We start from the raw sequence: 23,903 nt of genomic DNA on the forward strand, positions 1-23,903 counted from the left end.
CTTGCTCTTCCATTGCAGTCTGGCAGCTCACATGCACCAAGAGAGGCATTCCCTCTGATACCTGTGATCTTGCACATGGTTACATGATAAAACCAGTGGTGAAGGTAGAGAAGCCCAGATATCATCATGGGCTGACATGTTCAGCATCTTAACAGGATTTTGAACAGCCCATACATTCCCATTGCTAGTTCTCCCAGCCATAAGGATGTAAGTAGGTCACATTGTAGATTTGCACTATAGATTTACTCAATTCAGCATTTCTCTCCCAAAACAGCTACTCAAGAGTTAGAGGCCTTCTCAGAGTACCTTCCCAGCCTCCAGCCATTCCTAGCACGGAACCTACTCTGAGTTTCCTCTTTGTGTCAAACAGCATTTTTCCTTTCAAATAATTAATCCTATCTTTCAGTCCATGCTAACTTCTGCTTCTGACATTCACAAAGCCATGCCATTGTTTTCTACACTTCAATGCCTGTGATGATACACCTCCTTTTGGTGTTAAGTCTGGCACTACTTTGTTTAATTTAACATCTCCCAGTTCTGACATTATTATGGAAAAAAAAGATAGAATCAAGAGTTTGGGTTGGAAGGGGCCTTTAAGGGTCATCTTGTCCAATCCCCCTGCTATAAGGTGAGACATCCTCCACTAAGTAAGGTTGCTCAGAGTCTCATCAAACCTGACCTTGAATGTTTCCAGAGATCAGACATCCATTACATCTCTGAGCTACCTGTTCCAGTGCCCTCACCATCTTCCTTGTAAGAAAACTTCTTCCTTATATGTAATCTAAATATTCTGATTTTAGTTAAAAAAACATTGCCCCTTGTCCCATCACAACAGACATTGCTGAAAGTGCCTTTATCCCCAGAGATTAGACCCTACATACCTTCTCTATATTGCTCACAGTTTCATAACCACCTCTTCCTTTCCCCCCTGTAGCATATCTTTTTTGAAGGTAGCAGAATCCTTGCGTATTTAGTTGATCCTTGAACCAGTGTTGCTGCAAATTTAAGTTCATCTTTGCCACCCTTCAAAATGTTGTTTGTTGGGGTTTTTGTTTGTTTTTTTAGTTCTGTTCTCTCAGTGACAGCAGTTCTGAGTTGAAAACAGTGATCAGAATACACTTACAGAATGAATTTCTGGAGTAGCCTAATGGTATGTTCCTTTTTCTCTCCTAGTAACACTTACTATTCTACACTCAACTGTTACTGCAAAGTGAGCTGATATTTGCACAGATTTATGTTATGAGTCTCCCTCCTGGGAGATGGCAATTAGTGATAGCAATAGCTGAATCTGTTCCTGTACCTGTTTGGGTTGTTCTCTGCGTTTTGGTTTTTGGTGGAGGTTTATACAGGGTGTATAAACCTTCATAGCTGTTTCTTCCCTTTATTGCTGTGAGTGATTCATTATCACATGCAAAATTTGGTACCTTTTTTGGACTCCCTTTTTCTACATCAGGGCAGATAGCACAAATCCTGAAACACACCCCTGGAAGATTGAGATATATATTCTGTATTTCTACCTGTAACTAGTTATCAATCTATGAGTGACCTTTAATCTCATTCTTTTATAGATTAGTGGATTTATGACACTTCGAGAAACATCATGGAAATTCTCCTGGAGATGAGCACATGCTCACATAACAAAGAGGTTCTTCAAAGAGTTCCAACACATTCCTGAGGTACTATTTTCTTCCTGTAAAGTCACACCCATCCTTTCTCCACTATGGCATGTAAATTCATGTCTCTACTAAATCTAATTTGCAGTGGTGCCATGGAGCCTGAACTGAGTTCCCCTGTGCTCTCTGTTCTGCCACACTCTTATGTATCATCTCTCATACCCAATGGGTGCCCCAGGCAAGAGCAAAGCCACTCTGGAGGATATCACAATGTAAGAATAGAGGCTCAATTGCAAATAGCCCTGAAACTAACCTACATTAATGTTGGGTATTCCTGTGTGAATGTGTAAGTGGTATCTCTGGTTCTTTTAAGGTCTCCATTCTTTCTCTGTTGGAGATAACTTACCATTACATTAATGACCATCGAGAACAATCCCAGCTCAGCACGTGGTCTAGTGGTTAAGGACACGGCGCTGTCACTGCCGAGACCCAGGTTCGATTCCCGGTCGGGGCCACTCCCCGGGCAGATGGAGCTCGTTAGCCCTGTAAGGCAATCCATCTACATCCTGAGGACCTTGCTGCCACCATCCAAGCTCACTTGGCCCTGGCAGATGAACCTCAGGATCAAAGGGTGGGCTCAGTTCCGCGCACGCTGTGTCTCACCTAAAAAATCCAGTGCACAGGCTGGAAGGTGTAAAGACCTTCCCCGGTTCTTCGTTTGCGAAGACTGGCCATTACATTACATGTGACTGTTCCCTGATTTCAGTGAGCCCATAAAGCATAAACTTTACTAGTTAAACATAGGCAAAGGGAGAGCAAGGTAAAATGAGAGAGAAACTGTCCCTGTTCGTGACCTTAAATAATTCTCCTGTCAGTCCTGTGCATCCCAGTTCTCCTCTCCAGGTTCTCCTGCCCCTAAATCTCTCCTGAAACAAAATTCTTCTAGAACCAGCCAAACATCACTTCTGCACAATTCTCTAGTTCCCCAGGATAACGTGTGTTGGGATGCTTGTCTGTCTTCATGAAACAGCTAATATAGGAGATAGAGCCCTTAATTTCTTGTATATTGTAAAGTAAAGGTGTGTAATTTCTTTCTTATTTGAACAATGTCCTGAGAAGACCTTCCTCCCTCCTTAAAAGTACACTTCATGAAACAGGAGAGTTTACATCATTTTTAATAATTACTGCACTACCAAGGTTCACTAATAAACACTGATGTGTTAAGACTGAGGAAGAGCATTGACTGAAATATCAGCTTTTTATCACCCTTTAACAACATCTGGTTTGTCAGATGGACTGTCACAGAAATTCTGGGATGTTTAGGAGAGGCTGCCTTACTTCAGTTGTGAAAAATACTCATTTGGAGGCACCCAGCAAAAAAAAAGAGGAGAATAAAGCATGTTGTATTTGCCTTCTTGCCACCAGTCACAAAAAAAACACATTGGCTGAGAGATGAATTCAAGTAGTTAATTGAGCATTGCTTGTAATAAGAGACATAAGAGGGGTTTTTAATGCTAGAAGTTAGCCAAGCTACTGCTAGCAAAGGGGAATTCAGAACATGCCCTCATACATCAAATCTCTGCTATGTTGTTTATGAGCAGCAATTTGAGATCAGGATTGGATTTGCAGAGGTATGTGAACTGTAAACAGTTTGCAGAAATGGCAACCAAGATTCCAGCATGCTTACTGTGGGCCTGGAGAGGTTTGGGAGGCCTTATTGTTCTTTAAACTTAATTACCAGGCACAGTTAAATCCTAGGCCAGATTTTTATCTTACATCATGCAAGGAAGGCTGAATTTGATCTTTTGAAGGCATGTCAATCAGTTGCTGGGAATATTATATGCATGGTCAGCATCAGATATGCTCACTTATGGTATTTCAACACTGCTAAAGGAATCTCTCTTAATATTTTTTGTTTGGTCCTGAGATGAATCTGAGTAATTATGGTGAGGTCTTTGCTTAGAGCCCTGTGCAGAGTACTCTTCTCATTAATAAAGCTTGATGAAGAATGCAGAGTAAGAGCTCTCTTATAATGCTCTGGAAGAAATTGAAACTATGGTAGTGCATAAGGATCCAGAAATTGCAAAAAGATGAAGGATACTACCGTATCAAAGATGAAAGATACTACAGTATCAAAACTTGTCAACTCACAAAATGTATGGAGAAAAAATAAGGCTCATCTGTACATTGGGATTAATCATAGCAAGTGAAGGAGTTCAAGCACTTAAAGATCACTAAGGAAACCAGACGTGCTGCTAGTGGGTTTCAGATGCAAGTGATAGAGGTTCCACTTGTCAGAAAAAGCGGAAACCTCATCATGTTAACTTGTTATTACACAAAGCATGCCAGGAGCAAAAATGTAGATCTAGGTCAATGTTTTTACTGTTCAGTATCCCAAGTTTTACACAAACTTACAGCAGCTTCAAAAGATATGAGCTGCCATTTGAAGAAATTCAAATCAGAGTTCAGTATTTGCTTTGCACAGTGTGGAGCTCTGACCAGAGGCTCGCTTGGTGCTTCCCCTTGTAAAAATCTACACAAGTGTACTATGGCTATTCATTCTTTACTATTCAGTCAGTAAGGGGGGATTTGTAAGTTTAAAATAGCACCAGCTGAAATAGTAGGCTACCATCATGTAAACGTTCTTGCACTCTAAATTCTGATGTCAGGCTTTTGGCTGTTAACGCCGCCAACATTTTTTTTTAGGCACTTACATAATGCAGTGTAAGCACCGGACTAAATGAAGAAATGGATAGTGGGTTTGGCAACTGAAAATTGTTGCGCCAAGGAAGTAAAAAGAAGTACACAAGCAGCTTCAAAAACACTGGTGACCCGCGCCACGGCAAGGTCCGCAGTGCCCGTCCAAGGCTGCTCCCGTCGGGGACCGAGGGGCGGTGGCCGCCAGAGGGGGCCGGTGGCCCGCGGACCCCGCCGGGGCGCGAGAGATCCTTCTCCGGCCCCATCTGAAATCAGTGTTCCCGCCTCCCCTCCACAAGCCCTTTTCCTGCGTGTTTCTATTTAACAGGGAGGATCTATTTTCTGCTGTTTTCAAATGCTGGAAGAGTTCTTTCGAAAGGCTGAATGAGAATGGGACATGTTGAAAGAAAGGGAAAGAAAGGGAAAGAAAGGGAAAGAAAGGGAAAGAAAGGGAAAGAGGGGAAGGGAGGAAGGAAGGAAGCAAGGAAGGAAATGAGAGAAGTAGAAAGGTAGAAGCTGAAATAAAACACTTAAAAAGAGCAGTAAGTCCTGGGCACACACAAAACAGGGAGGGAGAGAGTGGTAAACAAGCATAGCTGCACTTTAGCACAGAGTGATGTTTTCTCCACTTATATCAGAAATAGAGACAATACTAGGGGAAAATCTGAGAAGTAGTATTACTACGGAATTCTTGCAGCTGTGACAAGCAGGTCAAAGGAGGTGATTCTGCTCTGCTCTGCCCTCATAAGACCCCATGTGGAGCACTGCATCCACCTCTGGGTCTCCAAAACCAGAGAGACGTGAACCTGTTACAGCAGGTCCAGAGGACGCCACGAAGCTGATCAGGGGACTGGAGCATCTCTGCTACAAGGAAAGGCTGAGAGCACTGAGAGCACTGGGATAATTCAGCCTGAGAAAGAGAAGGCTCCAGAGAGACCTCACTGATTTTTCTGTATTTAAAGCGGGCTTATAAAAAAAGATGAAGATGAACTTTTTATGTGAGCAGATAGTGATAGAACAAGAGGAATGGTCTTAAAGTAAAAGAGGATAGATTTAGATAAGATGTTAGGAGGAAACTCATATTCAGAGAGTGGTGAGGCACTGAAACAGGTTGCCCAGAGGAGCTGTGGATGCCCCATCCTGGACAGCGTTCAAGGCCAGGTGGGATTGGGCTTTGAGCAACCTGGCCTAGTGAGTGGCATCCCTGACCATGAAAGATTGGTTGCAACTAGATGATCATTAAGAACTCTTCCAACTCAAGCCATTGTCTGATTCTAAGCTAAGTTTTAGGATACCTATTTTCAGGTACTTGTAAAAATTTTACCCTTTGTTCTCATTTTTCTTACATTCACTAAAGAGGGATTTTTCCTGTGAATCTGGTGAATTGTTCTAACTAGATGGGAGCACTTCCCAGATATTTTGCATGAGGCTGAATAATTTCAAGAGGGTTTGGGGTTTGACTTCCCATAGTCAAGATTCTCATATTACTGCCATGGACTTTATTTCCTTTATAATTTCTTGGAAATGAATGGAATTGTTCCAAATTAAAATTAGTTTGTTCAGAAAGAAAATCAGGTCTTTAGACAGGAAAAATAGAGTTAAGAGTTATTAGCAGGATTTTGAATATTCCGTTCTGTTATTCTGCTCATGGAGCAGTCTATCTGGGTCACATAATTATGCACTTTGTGGTCCAATTTTTTTTAGATGTTAGGTTAATATACAACCCTTGCAACTGTCAGGAAAAGGTACTGAGGATCAGAGCTGAGTAATGCAGTTATGTCACCTGAAGTTCTTAAGGCTTTTCCCACACAAACTTTCAAAACCAGTTTACAAGGTGTTAATTTCCCCATTTACTTCAAAAGGTTGAGTCTGAAATCTGCTGTCAGCACTTGACTTCATGAACTTACTCCAGTGCTGCTGCACTTACCTCACACTGCCTGAAGTGCTGGAAGCACTACCTGCCAAAACATCTCCAGCTTCACCTCTTCTCTTTAATGTTCTAAACACTGGCTTCTAATACAAAAACACCTGAGCTTACAACTACAATCAGACCAGTCCAGTAAAACATTGTGGAGGACCTACTTTAGATACAGTCTTTCTGTCAGGGATAGAGCTGAGAAAGGATGAAGGATTATGCTTCATTTGATAGCCTGCATGTAGCTGGCCATACAATTAAGTGCTTCCTAAACATGTTTCTAATTTACCAGCTCTGGACTTCTTATCTTCTTTCAGAGATTGAGGTTGTAAGAAAGACTGAAAGGAGTGTAAACCAACAGTCCTAAGTATATTAGGAATGTAAATAATGCAGCATGTAATTCCTTCAGCTAATACTGACTTTCATAATTATTTGTGGTACTCATGCAGCTGAAGTTTCTTTGAACGAAGAACAGAAGAAACACCGGATACAGCCTTTGCATGCATTGTCTTTCTCAGTCACACTGCCCACTCCAGTCAGTCTCAATTTTTTCAAATGCCAATTAACAGGTGTGAGAAATGCTACTTCTTACCCAGGGACCGATGTCTGCATAACAGTGATACTATCTTGGCAATCCAGTCTGCAGCATAAATATCATGGTGTTTGAGCCCTTGGGGCCTGTGGAGTTTACAACTATGCTGTCAAGATCTCTTCATTGGGAAGTCCTTGAAGTCCTGCCAAGATGCAGGGGACTCTGGTGCTTTTATGTGCTCCCAAGCACAGCTCTGGCTCCAGGAGTCAACACTCTTGTCAGGCTGAGTGATGGTGTGAATCTCAACTCGGGAGCTGAGATTCCAGCGGGGAGTGTGACAGTGCATGCTTGCAGGATGATACCAGAGAAGCAGGTGACACTGTCAAATAGCTGCAAGGAATAGTAACTGGGTGGCTTCTTGTTACATATCCTCAGAACTTCACAGGGTGGAATTTGAGAGAGAGGAACAGTTACAAAATGAGGTTACAAAATCCGGATGTCCTGATCAATTTGAGACAGTTGTAAGGTACCTAACACTGCATGCACAGGCAAGAACAGCATTCAGCACTGGGTCAGGATCTGTTTGCATCATATTTTAACTAATCCAAGGATTAATCACATTGCAAGTCAATGAGCTGTTGCACTCTTCCAGGCTCTCCAGAGACTGCCTGGAGAGAAAAGTAGGGGTCGGTATGTCAAAATAGTGACATAAAGAGGCACAGAGCAAGTATGTTTTCCTTGTAATAAAAAACTTCACAGGCCCAAAGTGTTTGAACACAGCTTGGAAAGAAAAACAAGAGTTAAAAGGGCAAAGTTTATCTCGGCCACATCCCAAAAAATCAAGGAAGTTGGATCAGTTCTGAATTTGACACTCTGATTATACAATAAATAGAGAGAAAGAGCAGCAGTTTGCAGTCTAAACTACTTCACTCTTGGCAATTCTTAGGCATAATCAAAGTCTTCAAAACTAACAAAATTCTTGCAATGCAGGACATTACTAAGAGGTTTGTGTGCATTACCTGCATTTCTGTTGCTGTTAAGCCATGAACATTGAGATGGCAGCATGTCTGTGTTTCACCTGGGCCAGAAATCAAAGGTGAGACAAAACTGAGAATTTAAACAGACATGTTCATTCTGCTGACAGCTAGGGCTGATTCTGTAAGTATCCTCCAAGCTCTACTAACTGCCACAAGTAAATGAGCTAAAATCTTCTAGCTTAACCATGGAAATGCTGTTCCACAGTCTTGATTTTCAGACTATTTATCCAAGGGTATAATCCTGTGAAGATCTTGCAGATGCTTGTGTCAACACCAGCAACTAGCCATGCAAGTCCTAGAATGGTGAGGGAGGCTGCTAGACCACTCACTGCTTCTGGAAAGCTTTTCTCTTGTAGTTCACTGCTAGTACAAGGCACAGTACCCAAATAAGACAAAAATCAACAACGGAAACCATATCTGAGAGATATCATTAAAGGACATATTGTTCCTTTCCCTGTGCTGACCTTCAGGGACAAATGCATTTAGATAAGTGTTTGTTTGAAGTGGATTTTGCAGTAAACAAGGCTGTTAAGTGTCACAAATGTCTTTTAAGACTCTATGAAATAAATCCATGTTCAGGATCAGTTCTGCAATTTACTCACTATCCTTGGCCTCTCACAGAGACAGACTGTTATGATGAAACACTTCTGACAGCATTGTCCAGACTGGGAGGTGCCGAGGATCTTCTGTACACTGAAAGTAACAAAAATTCACACAAGTGAGCCAACATGCTGCTTTCACTGTTAAAAATTAATTTTGAGCTCAGTTTCTGCAAGACATTGTCTATTTACTAGAAATCTAAGGTTAAAATAACAGATTTGGTGGTATTCGGTATCCCTTTGTAATACTGAGCTCCTATGAAAATCACTTTAAGTGATGATCTTTTAATAAATGTGGAATGAAGCAAAGCTGAATGCACCTATCAATGTAATTTCTCCATAAACCATCAAGGAAAATTACTCAGTTAAGTTAAATATTTGAATTGAAATCAGTGTTGTACCGCTCAATGATAATGAAAGTTATATCAGAGCTGTGTACAGATACTTTAAATTCCATTTAAAACTTCAAAAGGACCTTTTTTTGGGCATTATCACATGGCTCCTAGTGAAATAGTCACATAGTGTCAGATCTAAGATGTAAAAAGATTAAGGTACCCTGCAGGTTGGTACTTCAAGATTCTGCACTTACAGCATTTCAGTCGATGTTCCATGTAGGCTGATTGCTTAACACTGGCTTTTCCCAGTGCTTACTTGCTGAATTACAGTCAAAGAATTCAAATTGAAAGAATATTCTCAGCACTCTGAGAGATGGAAAACTGAGTTTACGAGTTGACAGATCTAGCTAAAACAAGGTCTTCTGTGAAATTGTGGGAACAGAAGATTTGGCCTCACAAAAATCCCATTTCATGTGGTCCCACAGTAACAGTGGTGATGCCCACATCAAGAAATTGCAGCTGCTTCTCCCTGCAGTCAGTTGCTCTTGGGTTACCTCTATTCCTGACCAGCACAGCTCCAGAGCTTGGGTATATCTGAGCTACTAGATTTGCTGTTACTTCTGCAGTCAACAGAAGATTGCACTGTGCTGAAATGCAGAGAAGAGAGCTCCTTCATGTGAAAAAGATGTGTTTTACTTTTTCTTTCCCTTCTGTCTTTACAGAATTGTAAATGGAAAATTTTTTCGGATTTGTTTTCTTCAAAGACCAAAGATTTGGTTTCTTCTGTACTGGTTGTGGAATTCCTTTTATTTCTTCTTCAGGACCTATGTATCTATTAGTATGTTAAAAGCATTTTCTTAGGTTTCTTCATTACTACCAGTTTGTACTCTGCTGCACTGTTCTAAGTGAAGCATACTAATATTTTTAGAGAGAAGGTAAAACCAGCAACACATTTCCAGACACTCACATTATGGTCTCAGGTGGCTGCTACCAGCAATCTGTTCTAACCCCATGCCTGAGTGGATCATAATCTTGGACAGACAACTGCTACTGACACTGTTCAGTGCATGGTGTGCTGACTCCATCCTGATGGCAGTGGGTAAATGATACTGCCACCCACAACCACCTGTTCTGCCCACGTGGCAGCCTGCTGCTGAGGCGGTTGTAGAGACATGGCACCCACCTACAAACACAGGACAACATGCCCTCTGGAGCAGGGGCATGTCTGTCTGTTGCTATGCAGTCAGACGTACCAGTCTGCATCTCATTTCAGACTTTTCTCGTTTATAATCCAGTCTATAGTGCAACACAGACCATTAAAAACTTGTGCTCAACAAGCTTGGAAATTCAGATGAACGAAGTTTCTGTAGCAATGCCTTCAAGGCTGAAGAAGCCATGGCTAATCTCTAGGCAGAGTCCTACTGATTTTCTTCTCAAGCTGTCTCAGGACTTCTGACCTTGCTTTATAAAACATTGTTTAGAATTGTGATGCTCTTGCCTGCCAACGCAGAGCAAAACTGTGTTGGAGAGACAGGACTGAGCAAGGTGAACCTACACGACAAGTACATAGCTCTCTGCCTAAGGATTCTTCAGATATCCCTTCTGCAAAGAGAACTGAGAAAGCTTCTTAGAAGTGCTGTGACAGTCTCACCACATCATTCCAGATGTGCCCAAATGTAGGGCAAAGTTGTTTTCAACATTAAGGTATGACCCAGTAGTATGTTTCTACTCGACTTTGTGGTTCCTACCATTGGATGCACTGCTGAGTGGAAATTTTATGTTATCAAAATGTATTCCTATAGAAGAAGTGTACAGGATTTTGTTTAGGACTTTTATTTCAGAAAACTGAATACTGTAACATAGTGATTTAAATATTTGTCCAGCTTCATTCACCCTGTATCATACCTTGCACCACTCTATTTGAAGGGAAAGGAGCTACATGAGTTTCCAAAATGAGCAGGTTTTACCTTCAGATACTTCAGGCTGTGGTTCCACCATTGCCAGAGACAAGCATGCAGGTTTTCTAGTGCTGGCCATAGGTAAGATATGGATAGGGATAGGAAGGCTAGAAGCTGAAGGTGAATGAGAAAGCAATGAGAAGGAGATGAGGGCATCAGGAAGTTACTGAAACTGTGCTATACTCACAGGAGGGAAGCAAAGTATTTTGAGATATCTTTTATTCCGCAACTGTTCCTAAATTTTCATGTGTTCTACCTAGACAAAAAACTCCTTTTATTCAGCTGTGGCTGAACCCCTATAAGACAGTATTAACAAGGGAGGATCATGTTACTGGAATTACGATGGCTGACATTACTTTCCCTGTGCAGGTGTGCAAGGTGTTCCTTCGAACCAGTCCAAACCTGCTTGGCCCAAGCCTCAGCTACCTGGGACACTGGCCTCCCTCAAGAGTTGGAACCATTCCAAAATCTAACCACTCCTATGAATGATTTAGGACTAAGACATTTTCTGGACTAGGAACTCAATTCTGAAAACAGCCAAGCAGCTCTAGAGTCCGGGATCTTTTGGCCACAGCAGCTGTTATTGGACACCACAGAGGAATGGTCAGCTGATGGATGGTTAGGAGTTGGCTCTGGGGTACTGTGACAGGGAACAGTTACTTTTTCCTTACCAAGAAAAAAACCCAGCCCTACTCCAACCATACAGTTGCCAACACAAGGAAATTCCCTCACTTTCAAAGCCAGATAATGTTTGGCACTATCAGAGTGGAGTTGTTCTAAACACCATCTGCTCATTGAGCAATTCCCATGGACAGCTAATGCAGAACAGGAATGTTGTATAAATCACACACTACCTCAACAGGCAGTATCTTCCCTATCTAGACCAGCTCTTTGCTGAAATGGATGCCTTGCTGTGGTGAGCCTCAGCAGTTAGCTTATGTTAGAAAAGGTGATCAGGTCAAGATCCCCAGACTGGCTGACCACACAGATGGCTGGAGTAGCCTAGCCCCTGGCTACAGAGAAGTCTTGACAGGGATGTATGCTTAGAATGCAAGTTTAATCCTCATCTGATAACAACAACAACAACAAAAATTTAAAAAATATATAGACACAGCAATAGATGTACTATTTGAGGAAAAAACAGGTACCATATCCACAGTATAAAAAACCCAAACAGAACTTCATTCATTTCAATGAGAAGATGAGGCTCTGACTCATTCTGTGTATCCAAAAATAAATACAAATAAACCCTTTTATTGATCTGAATTTGTACTATGTGTGGTCTACTGTGTGTAGTTGTACTGCAGTAGGATGTTTAACTCTCTTTTCTTATAAAATTAAAAACAAAAAACCTCCTAATTCAATTTTCCTCCTAATTCAATTCAGAAATTTACATTCAGTTCCCAGAAGTGTTCTAGCTTTGAGCTTTAGGAAATGAAGAAAGTGCTTGAACTTTAGAAATTCCTTGAATCATTAGTTTTAGCAGATGCACAATACAGTAATCATCACGAGTGCTGTAACACTCATGTAGCTGACATTTTATTAAAAGATGGGAACATACAGATGTGCTAATCCCTGCAAAGTGCACATGCATCACCACAGATGACTGTTTATTCTTAGGCCACAGTGACCAAGTGAACAAATGTGTGGGCATTAATGATTTCCCCTGCAATGTGCTCCTCTAGGTCATCAACAGAGCACAGGGTTTATTCTGGTTGAATAAAATGCTCTGGGCAAGAAGCATCAAAGAACCTGCAAGGTTGATAGTTGTGGGTTTTTTTATGTTCTAAAATGCACCCAAAGGATCATTACTCTCTGAACACATGCCTGTGTGGAATAGACCCTGACTAGTAAAGTTAGTGCACAGGCACCAAATAATCTCTTATAGAACTGCTGATGCAATTTTCATACATACTTTCTGACTCTTCATAAGATATACAGAAGGTATCAGTTATACTTACGGATATCAGGTCTGTGAAAAGTAAAAACATAAGTTAAACAGAGGTGCTGACATTGTGGATGACACAAGCAGCCAGATCACTAAGTGAACAAACAGAGCTTTTTATTTTCCCTGCAAATACGTTAGCTCTGGTTATTTCTGAGACACCTGCAAAGTGTCTGCGGAGCATAAAATAAGTGTCTCACTGAGAAAGTTTGACTTAAACACACGCTTTGTGCGTGGGGTCTCATTTTTGAAGAGATGGACCAACAATACTATTAGAGTCACATGCGAAAAAACTGCAAGCTTATGTATGTACCAGTTAACATCAAATCCCTTGTTAATGAAGGAAAGGTCATGTGTGCACTCCTCATAAAAAAGCAGAGCCACATATTAAGGCAGATAAAACCCACATCTTCCTTTGCTCTCTATTGTTTAGAACATTTGGATCAGAAGAGTCAATCTCTTTTTTGCCCCCCTTGCTTATCCCACAAATAAAATCATCACCATTTGCATGAGGAGAAGGTGTAAAGAAGCAGTTTTATTGCTAATTAAGAGCATTTGTAAAATACTGGTACCATAACCTATGGATAAGATGCTGCTTCTACCCGGAACCATCAGCCTGAGTGGCACACTACTCTTTCCAGCACAATTCCTGGCCCAAGCAAGGGCAGGGAGTTGACCTCAGCTGGGAAACAATTGTTTCTTCTTCTTCACTAGAGGCTGGAGATTTAGTTCTTCACTGAAGGAATTAATAGAGCCAAAACCAGTTGAGCTATTCAGGCTGGACAGCCTCTTTCTGAGTATAGAGAGTATGTACCAGAGAGGCCCTCTTTCTAGAGAAAGATTATTACCCCAATATATCAAACAAGATTTGGTGCCAGAAAAATTTTTCACCTCCCTAGTCATAAGGGAAAAAAGTTCCTTTGGATTTGCTTATTACAAAGGGACCAATTATTTTTGCTTGTAGTTAAAGGCAGAAGCACATTCACTCACATTACTCAGTTCCAGTTCCTTAACTATCCAGAGAGATAATAATAATAATAATAATAATAATAATAATAATAATAATAATAATAATAATAATAAGGTGACAGTTAACTAAACTTTGTTTATGCAATAAAGCCTGTGGGAAGCAGTTTCAGAGGCAGGAGGTGCAAATGCAACTTATCACCCAGAAATTTCAAATGTGTAGTTTCTCCATTTTCTAATTCTTTCCCTTGGGAATAGACTATTGGTATGGTCAGGACCTGGAGCAACAGTGAGAGGAACAAACCTTAAAAGGGTGCTATTTGTTAAATCACAGCCTTCCAAATCATGAGCTGCCTGCTATTTGGTTTCCTGATCACCCTTAAGATTTTAACCTGTTTTGTAATAAATGTCTAGTGCCAGTAAAGCCAGTTGTAGCTCTACTGTTGTCACAGATCGTGTCCTGCTTAAGAGTACTGTGTCACTTGACTAAAAAACAACAACAACAACAACAACAACAACACCACACACAACAACAACAACAAAAACCAACCTACCAAACTAAAAAAAAAAAAGCAAATATAATCTGTCTCTCACCTTTCCTTTAAATACAACCTGGCAATGACCTGTCTCCATGGGAGGCAGGCAGTGCAGCCTGGAAGTCCGTGTTGTGACTAAAGATGAACAAGAAAAGGGAGAATCGAATTAATGGCAATATTCTTTTCCCAGCACTTCAACCTCTCATCCAAAGTGTCTGTTATTAAGAACTCGGTGTTTTCATAACACTTGGATAATGGGCAGCAGGTGTTTCTGTGGTGACATTTTGAAAGCTCAAAGATTAATGTGTCATTTTACTATTTCCATTCTGATATCCTTATGCTGATAAATGCTTGGCAACCTCACCATCCCATTAGTAATATTAAATATGGTGAACCTGGAGTTTAGGGAGATACAAACCATTTTAAAATTGAATGTGACCAATCAAATGTTCTCTGGGCAGTTTTCCAAAGCAAGCACTCCCTAAGCTCACTATCAAAACATGGCATAGAAAAGAGCTACTAGACATTTCTTTCATAACTGAGAGTAAGAAATGTGAGATTTTGGGATAGTCCTTTATGAACAACCGTGGAAATGATTATGCAGATATTTCTGGTTTCAAACAGTATTACAAAGTGTATCATCAACACTTGGAGGAGCTTCATTTAAATTTTCCCATCAGTGTTGGACTGAATCTTTGGCAAATGGAAGCCTCTCTGTTATATCACTCTGTACTGACAAACTCCACTCCTCTCATCCATAAAAGATGGCATTGTTTTTGTCTAAGAAAACTCAGAGTAAAGCCCAACAAGTACAAAAAGATATGAATTAGGGCCTGGGTGGGGGTTTCTCTTTGACACAGAATCTCTTCTTTTACCAGTACCAGGCTGAGATGAGTTAGTCACCACCCTGATGAAGTCAAGCCCTGTTCCAGTGCACTTTCTCCAAGGTCACGCAATGAGTCAATGAGCGAACTGGGCTGAGAACACAAGAACTGCATCCTACAAGAGCAATAGTTTTACCATATTTATCCAGGCTCTTGTGATTCTTAAAGCTTTTTTTTTTTTTTTTTTTTTTTTATGGTCAACATCAGCAGGCGGTTCAAATCAGGCATTATTTGAGAGCTGTACAAAATAAGGTATGTAGCAAGTCAGCACCAGCAGACAGGGAGCAGAGAGATGGAAGTGCTTTAGAGGCCTTTGGGAAGGCTACAGAAATCCATCCAAGATGCAGAATGAACTTTAACGTTTAGATATTTTCTCAAGGGAGAAGGGAAAAAAAAAAGAATTCATTCCCCAAATGAATAGGACTAGAATGTGACCCCAGGAAAGGTCATTAAAGTACAGAGGCACTTTTCCATTCTGTTTGGTTTAGACACTAGAATGCAATCAGGACACTTGGCAGCTCTGCGCTTCTGCAAGCACCTTAGCAGCATTATGTTTAGATGTGTATATCCTGCTGCCTTATGTCTCAGCCATAACAGGATCTTTTCCCTACCCTGAATAAACAAAGCCTGATCTTTTCCCACATCATTTCTATTTCAGTAGAAATAAAGAGGTCTGGTTATTGGTCTTTACTCCAGTAAGCTACTTTCCTCTATATATGGGCTGAGGCACACAAAATGCTGAACTGCTTCTGATCACAGTTTGAACAGGGACTTGAGATGACACAAGCACAAGCAGAGTTGCTCAGACCCACTTTGTTGGGGGACTTCCAAGAAAGCTTCAAATGGAAGAGCAAGTGTTTTGAAATAGCTTGGATAGAACTCTGTGTAGCACTGACTGCCACCAGTACCTGTAAAGTCTGATTGAAAGAAAGGGTTGGACATGGAGGTGAACTGGAGATGGCTTAGCAGCTCAGCTGTGTTTAAATTTGAATAGCCAATACTTAGCCATTACTTCTTGCACTTACCTTCCCTTATAGTCATGTACGGTCTTTTCTTGACTGTACAGCAGGCTTTGTGGCATTAAACCTTGAGCTAATACAGTTCAACAAACATCACTGCTGAGAATCAGAAAACAAGACACAAGAAATCTTTCACACAGACTCTAAGGCTGCCTAAAGAAAACTTAGTAGTTTGTAGATTGTCACAGGATATTAAAAGAAGGACAGTGATCCCAGCAATGTCATCATTAATAGAAGAAAACATAGCTTCAATCCAAAAGAATCTTCAGAATAGCTACCAGTATGGAATATCATTACAATAAAACAAGAGGCTGTGTGGGCATTACCATGAGGGTCCTGACTCCCCTCTGTCCTCAGATGATTGCCTAAATGTGGGTCTTTTGAACATTTAGATATAGTTAAATTTGAATAATCGTGGCTGCTTCCTCAAACCCACAAGATTAGACATCCTCACGCCCAAATGCCACTCCTTAGGAAGGTGTCTTCACAGATGTTAATGGAAGACAGTGTGGAGTGAGAAGCAGAGTTGTCTACCCTTCTCATCCACATATCCTTTCTCTAGGAAATAACCAGCCGGTGAAGATATCCACTGCATTTCACCTATTCAGTCAGCAGAGTAACCTGACTTGGCCTCTCCTGTTGCCATTTAATAACTGTTTCCTCTCCTGTGTCCATAAGTCATTGTTAAATGAGGACACGAACAAGGGGCTTCCTATTTCTGTCCTTCTTCATTACCCATTAACACAAATTGCTTTGTTGGCTGATTCAGCCCTTTTCCAGAAACAGGTGTCTCTGGCACTGGGCTCTCTCAGTCTCTTCCTGCCTTCTCTTAAAGCAGGACTGTGGAGGCCATGCTAGTGCTGTCTCTGCACAGGGAAGAGACTGTGGGAGGTGGGTGATTTCTCTGCACACAGGAAAAGGACACACAAGGAGGCTTCTTACCTTGCACTCGCCTCCTGAGGACAAGAGTGCCCAGGAGAGAGGTGAGCTCAGTTGCAGGACAAGCTCAGCTTGCTCTGCAAAACCATCTTCTGGCAGAATATATTTGATTAAAAACTGTGTGGCACACACACTCAGTTGCCCACAAGTTGGCAGGACTCAGGAAGTCACAAAGCTGGGTTTAAAAATCTGTTCTTACAGCTTGAAAGTAATGGTCCTAAATGTAGGGATAGTGTCACATGGGGACTGATTAGCAGAAGTTTGCCGCTGATTTTGGAATGTAATTACCTCATATCAGTGAAGGTTAATTTCAGTTAAATAGATCATAGCAATATCCTTTGAGTCTGGGTAAGTTGATCTAAGATGAAGGTGCCAGTTCAGAGATTTAAAATTAGAGCAATGCTCTCCCTCCTTCAGGCCCCCCAGCATCATTCTTGTTACCACATGCTAACCCCGCTGTAATCTGATGCCATACCCGATCAAGAATTGCTATGTTCAAGTGGGAGGCAATGAGAACACAAGCACCACTGCTACAAAAGTCAGATAGAATTTGCTTTATCACAAAAAAGGATGAGGAAATGTGAGGGTCCATTTTTGTGGCATCATCGTGATGGCCCTGTGTGCACCTCCTATGTACAACCATTTCTTTGTAGGACAGGGATGTGCCTTCTCTTGGGAAGTTCCCCAAAGAGAGTGTAATGCAACAGTTGTGAGGCATTCCTTACTATGTGGAAAAGAGGAATGGGCACACAGAGGGATGATAGAAGATAAGCACCCTTTCATGAAAAACAGATAGCTAAGGAAACAGCACACTCAACTACCTGTCACCAATTATTAATTAACCATCTGGTTGAAAAGCCATTCTTGCTCCGACTTGTGGCAGTTTAACTCTCAAGGACATACCAAAGCCCACATCCGCTGTCCCTCAGGGTTTGAACATCACTGTCTGGCGACTCCAAGTCTGCCCACGTAGAGGAAAAATAGCAATGTCATGGCTGGTGATCTGGCCCTTGAAACCCAAAAACTGAGTTTCAGACAGAAGAAAACAAGAGATTCTGGCTCTTAGGCAGATTTTGGATGGTGTCTTGCTGGGACAAAAAGTCTTTTCTTTTAAACATCAGAGTTCAGAATCCCCTATCTATATATGTGCATGCAGTACAGCAGACTGTATCCAAATGTTTCCCAGGTAACCTGGACCAATAAAACACAGATCCTACTAGCTTTTAAGGCCCCTTTCCATTTCCTGCTGTCTTATTGCATGACAGGTCTTAAACTCTCCATGATCTCTAAGCTACATTTTAATGCAGAACAAACAGCTCCAGTGCATCAAAGGTGAAAGCAGTGACAGACTGCGTCACACACAGAGCTAGGACTGGAATAAGCAAACTGTCACTCACAAAGCACTCATATGGACTCAATCTCTGGGTTAGCACATATCCAAAAAGCCCATTCAGCTTTTAAAATGATCAATAATAGACTTTTTAATGATCACATTTTAATGATCTAATTAGCCAAACTAGCAAATATAGATAAAAATACAAAAATAAATAACTTCTCCCTTTTCCCCACCTAGAACTTGTAAACCAAAATCATTTGCTTTTATGCTTTGCATAACTTTTAAGGATGTAATTTTACATTTCTCTGTACTGACTGAACTCTACAACCTCAAAACAACTATTAAATTTTTTCATCTTCATGTTTTGCTCTTTACCCAAACATTTCCCCTAATTCCCTTTAAAATGCTTATTTTCAGATACTTTCCTCTCACCTGATATCACTCATAGTTTTACAACATTCATCTTCAACTCCCTTGACTCAATTCTACCCTCCTGGAGATCCAAGCAGTATGATATATGCATTGCAGTCAGTAGAACAATATAAAACTGTTCTGAGAGAAGAGCCAGATGGAGAGAGACACATGAATCCCGAGCATATGACGACGCATTTACAGGATTGACCCTAAAGGGTTTCAAAAGAGTTAATGCTGTCACTGGATTGAAAACTCTGTTTTTTGCTAGTAGCACATAAAGCTTTTCACTCTTGTCTATGGTCACCTGCAACTTATCAATAAGTGTTTACCATACATTTTTCACATAAGTGACCTTCGTACTCTCAGGTCGGCATGCACATTAATGTCTTGTGCTCAAGAGGTATCTGTTGTTTAATAACTGTTGTTAGTAGCAACCTGAGAAATGTGTGATCACGTCCCTTCTGTGTGCATCATGTCCTTTTATTGCTTTGTGCTATTGAGGATGAAGGTGATGCAGTTAGAGTGACTGGTAAATTTTTCCACAACTCACATCAGAAAACTTTAATCTGTAACCTACAAACCAAAGTCCCCGCCCACACCAAGAGGAAATTTGGCTCTCTCATCCCTATGCCATTCTAATTCCAAATGGAAGAATTTCTCAAGAGGAAGCAGCCAGAGATCTGTACATCTTATCTAAAATGACATAACTCTCAGTAGAGCTGGGAATTTCTCTTGTACCCTCAAGGCAGTTTGGGGAAAAAGGTTTTGTTTTCACCAAACTGTATCAGCTGATAAGGTGGTGCTGCTGAAGGCATCTTTGACAGAACAATATTCATACTGAAAATGAAAGACAGGCTGGCCACAGGCATGGGCCATCATCAGCACTAGAACTATCAGCTAGGTGTAGCACAGCCTTGGGGTGTAGGTCTGACCCACTTTTATTTGGAGAGTTTCCCTTATGACTAGTCCTCAGAGAAGCTGTTTAGCATTTGCAGAACAGCCCAGCAGTGGGCCACAGGGCAGAGACAAGTGCCTACTGATCCTCCTGAGGAAAGCCTGCAGTGTGGCACTCCTACCTTCTTGCATAGCCTGGGGCAGCTCCTTTCCCTGATGCCAGGGACACATTTGCCTAGGGTGAACCCCAATAAATCATGGAGTGAGCCAGCCACCAAAAGATATTTGTTTTGTTCTGTCACCTCCTTGCAGGACTCTTGTGGTGTGCAGCTGAATTGCTTTTCCTTTCTCCTATCTATGGGTGTGCAAGACATGAGGAGGGCAAGAGAGATTGCCCAGCCTTTACCCAGCAGTCCTCTGGAAGACAGAAAGGGACAGATCTCTCTGCTCTCCTGTTTTCTTTCTGGGCACTGAAGAACACTGACCACAGCTGATGTGATATGGGGGTGTTTGAATTCAAAGCATGAATATTTCAGAGCCTGTCTTCCCCCAGTAACATCTATGACAGCTCTTACCGAGTGTTGCACTTCAATGCACAACTGAACGTGCTAAAATCCGTGAGGCAACAGACCACACATTCATGAGACATTTAAAGGGAAAATGGGATGTCAACTCACCAAAGGCAGCCTAAGCACATGCACAGAAAAAGGGATGAAGCCACTAAAGAGTTAATACAGACCAGTTAGGTTACTATTTTTGGACTGCCCTCTGTGAGGAGACAGCAGATTTTTCCAGCATGTCTATGACCCAGTCCTGCCTACACATATCTATGGCTGCATACAAGTCTTTGCTCATGAGAGTTATCACTGGAGCCTTTAAAAGCCCATAAACCCAAACAATACATGGGAGATGGGATGCTAAAAGGAGAGGGGGAAGGATTTGCTTAACTGATTCATTACTAAGACCATTTTTGGATGTACTAGTGACATACAACAATAAAATTTGCACAGTGCTGTTTTATATCAGAGGAATTTACAGTTTGGGAAAGTTGTGGTGAGAACAGCTTTGAAGAGACCTGCTTATGACAGCAGTGGCCACAGGAGTGGTGCTGCAGCCCAGACCCAGCATGGCACCTTGCCCAGGCTCACTGTGGGCAGGGTGATGGCTGCCTCCTGCCTCTGTTGGGTGCAGGAGCCTCCAGTCAGTAACAAACCAGGTGCTGCTTTTGAGGAATTGTCTGGGATCAACTGATGGGGTGAAAATTAAGTAATTAAAGTAATCATCCAAGTACTATCAGACATGAATTATTTTAAGACATTACCCAAATGTGATAGTTCAAGTTGGAAAGTACTGGGTCCCATCACAGCAAAGAACAGTGACATACATCAGCTCTCCATGGAGCAGAGAAAACAGATGGGAGTTTAACACAGAATGATCTTTTCAAATGTGCCTATGCTATTTCAGAGACTAATGCAATAAAAATCTGGCCCCAGTTACTCTGTATTTCCAGAGATCATCATTCTAGCTCAATTTATCCGGTTTCAAATTCTAGTTGCACAGGATTTAAGCAGTAATATTCAGCAACCCCTGTGAATGGAAATAAGCATTTAAAAGATTTGAATACTTGCTTATAGGAGAACAATTCTTCCATTGCAAAATTCTACATATTGAGTAAATCACATGGTTTGGTGATTCATTTTGCAGTTTGTCTAGATAACGGATATAAAAGACTTCTAGCTGACCACACACCTGGAGCTTCTCTTCCACAATCCACGGTGGGTGGCAGTAGAGGCCCGGCAGAGAGGGCAGAAGCAGCTTGAGTCATGTTTATCTAGACAAGCAGATTTTGCAAAGGGTGAGTTCTCACATTGTTTTGTCCTGCTTAAAAGGAAAGAAAGAAAAAAAATAAAAAGGAAGAAAGAAAAAGTTTTCTTGTAACTGAAACAAAAGAGACAAAATCCATTGAGAAATACATTCCTTTTTAAGCATCCTGTCCAAAAGTGTTCATGTACTTGTAGTAATATGCACAACAGACTGATTTATTTGATGCTGAGCATGAGTAGAGCCTGTAGAGTCTTGAAAGATATGATGCTTTCTATGTAATGGAAAGTAACTGTCTTTAAACTACTTGCTGCTTGATGCAGCCTGAAAAGTATTCAGTCTTGAGAAGAAATATTAGAGATATCTATGAAACTGCTTCATTGGGAACAAGGGATGAACAGTAGTCAAAGACTAAGTGGCTGCTACCAGCTATTACAAAATTATACCCACATCTTTAAACCATGGTATAGAGATTTTCATGGCAGTCAAGACATCTCTATCTCAGAACACCTGTTAGAGGAAAACTTTCACTGAAGTCAGTATGCATAAAAGCCAAAATCTTTAAAATTCAGCTTAGCAGAGCTAAAAGCTAAGAGTCAATTGCTGTCTCACAGGTGAATTCATGTCTAATGGTTTTGTCCATTCAAATTTTTTTGCTCCATTCCATCCAATACCTGTCCTCCCCCACATCATGTGAAGCACAGTGGCAACCTTCCGCATTTTCACAAAAGACAAGGTAAAGCCACAGTGATTTTCTTCTAATTCATTTTCCAATACAGGGACCCAGTGGGCTGCTTTGGTGTAAGCACTCACAGTATTCAGATCCCCATTCTTAAAACTGACTTCAAATACAAGTAGGATGCAAGAGTCACTCAAACATCTCTCCTGTGCCCAAAACATGGTGGCATGCCTGTGGCTAGGCAGGCACAAAGGAAAACCAGTAGTTCAGTGAGCAGCAGAGAAGTCAGTCAGGCCCTGAACCAGCTTTCATATGAATGTGACTTGAGTTTATCAACATTTTGATACCTATTTTAGTGAATGATTTCTATATAACTTGTATGCTCTTTTTTTTCCCCGGGATTTTCCATGTAAGTTTGTTTTATTTTTGTGGATAAAAGTTTCAAAGGCATATAAAAAGTAAAACTTTCCTTGCCGCAATCTGGAGAAATTTCCTATTGTATCTCCTCCTTACAGGGGTGCGCAATCAAAGCCAGCATTAGAGAACACATACCATAAATACACCAGAAAGACTAGTAGAAATAAAAAGCATTAACTATCAAGCAATATGACTAATCTCAGAGGAATATCATATCTTCATAAAAACCTATTTTTTCATTAAAAATCCATCAGAATACATTGCAGGTTTCACAGATTTAGGTCAATTAAAATCCACTGCAGTAAGAAAGGACAAAAGAAATGCAATCTAATTTCACTAAAATTTTGTCTTTCAATGTGGATGCTTAGTCTGCACTAGTAGATTCATTCTTATCCCAGGATTGAACACATTTTATTCTTTTAAGTGTACAAAAATAATAAACTTATCAGGAAAAAAAAAAAAAAGGAAATTCTGGAGGGCAGCTCTCAGTATCTAGATACCCAAGTATCTGGTGAAAACTGTTTTACTTCAGATTATGCATTTGGAGGTGACTTTGTGAAAATCATGCTGTCACTGTGACTGGAGGGAAAAGGAGGTTTAAAGTTATTTATATTCTGGCTGTTTCTCTGGCTTTTGAGACCACAAGTCGCAATAGAAGTTTAACTCATTTATAAGGCTAAAAAACTTTGAAGATTGCCATGTTGGGGTTTTTTGTGGTTTTTTTTTTTTTTTTCCTCCTTAGACTCCCATATTAAAGGTTTTGTAGTGAAAGGAATAAAAAGCAACTTCCAGACTGTAGCTTGACTATTTAGGACAGATGTGCTGCCAAAGTCCAGCATACTTTTTTAACTGCTTATGCATGTACTCCAGATGACTTTATTGGTGAAACCTAGATTTTGTTCTTGGTCATATTGCTATAAATTAAAAATACAAAATAAAATGATGGCTTCCTCCTACTCATGCTTGTTAACATAATCTTCTTACTAAGCTATTTTCCTTTCTTACCTCTCTGTTTAAATATGGCCACATAGGCTAAAAGTCCAAAGCTGATGAAGATAAGGAAACATTAGGAAAGAGTTTCAGCTAAGACTCAGTCAAATTGGAGTAGAGATCAACTCATGATAAACGAGTTACAAATGGACTTTTGGAAAACATACATATTATTAAGCTGTCTCACAACTGCAGGATCCTTGTCATTTGACAGTCTAAGAGATCTCAGGCTCTGCTCCTACTTGAGCTGCTGCAACCTTGCGAACTTTGCGCTCAATCAAGAGAGGAGTAAAGTTTTTAAAAACTAAACAATGGGTAAAATTTATTCATCGTGCAGTTCCATTTACTTGTCTGAGGTTAGCCTAGGAATGAATTGT

Source organism: Empidonax traillii, unplaced genomic scaffold (assembly GCF_003031625.1).
Source record: "Empidonax traillii isolate 1590-97213 ecotype Southwest subspecies unplaced genomic scaffold, ASM303162v1 scaffold44:size1908036, whole genome shotgun sequence".
Lineage (NCBI taxonomy): Eukaryota > Metazoa > Chordata > Aves > Passeriformes > Tyrannidae > Empidonax > Empidonax traillii.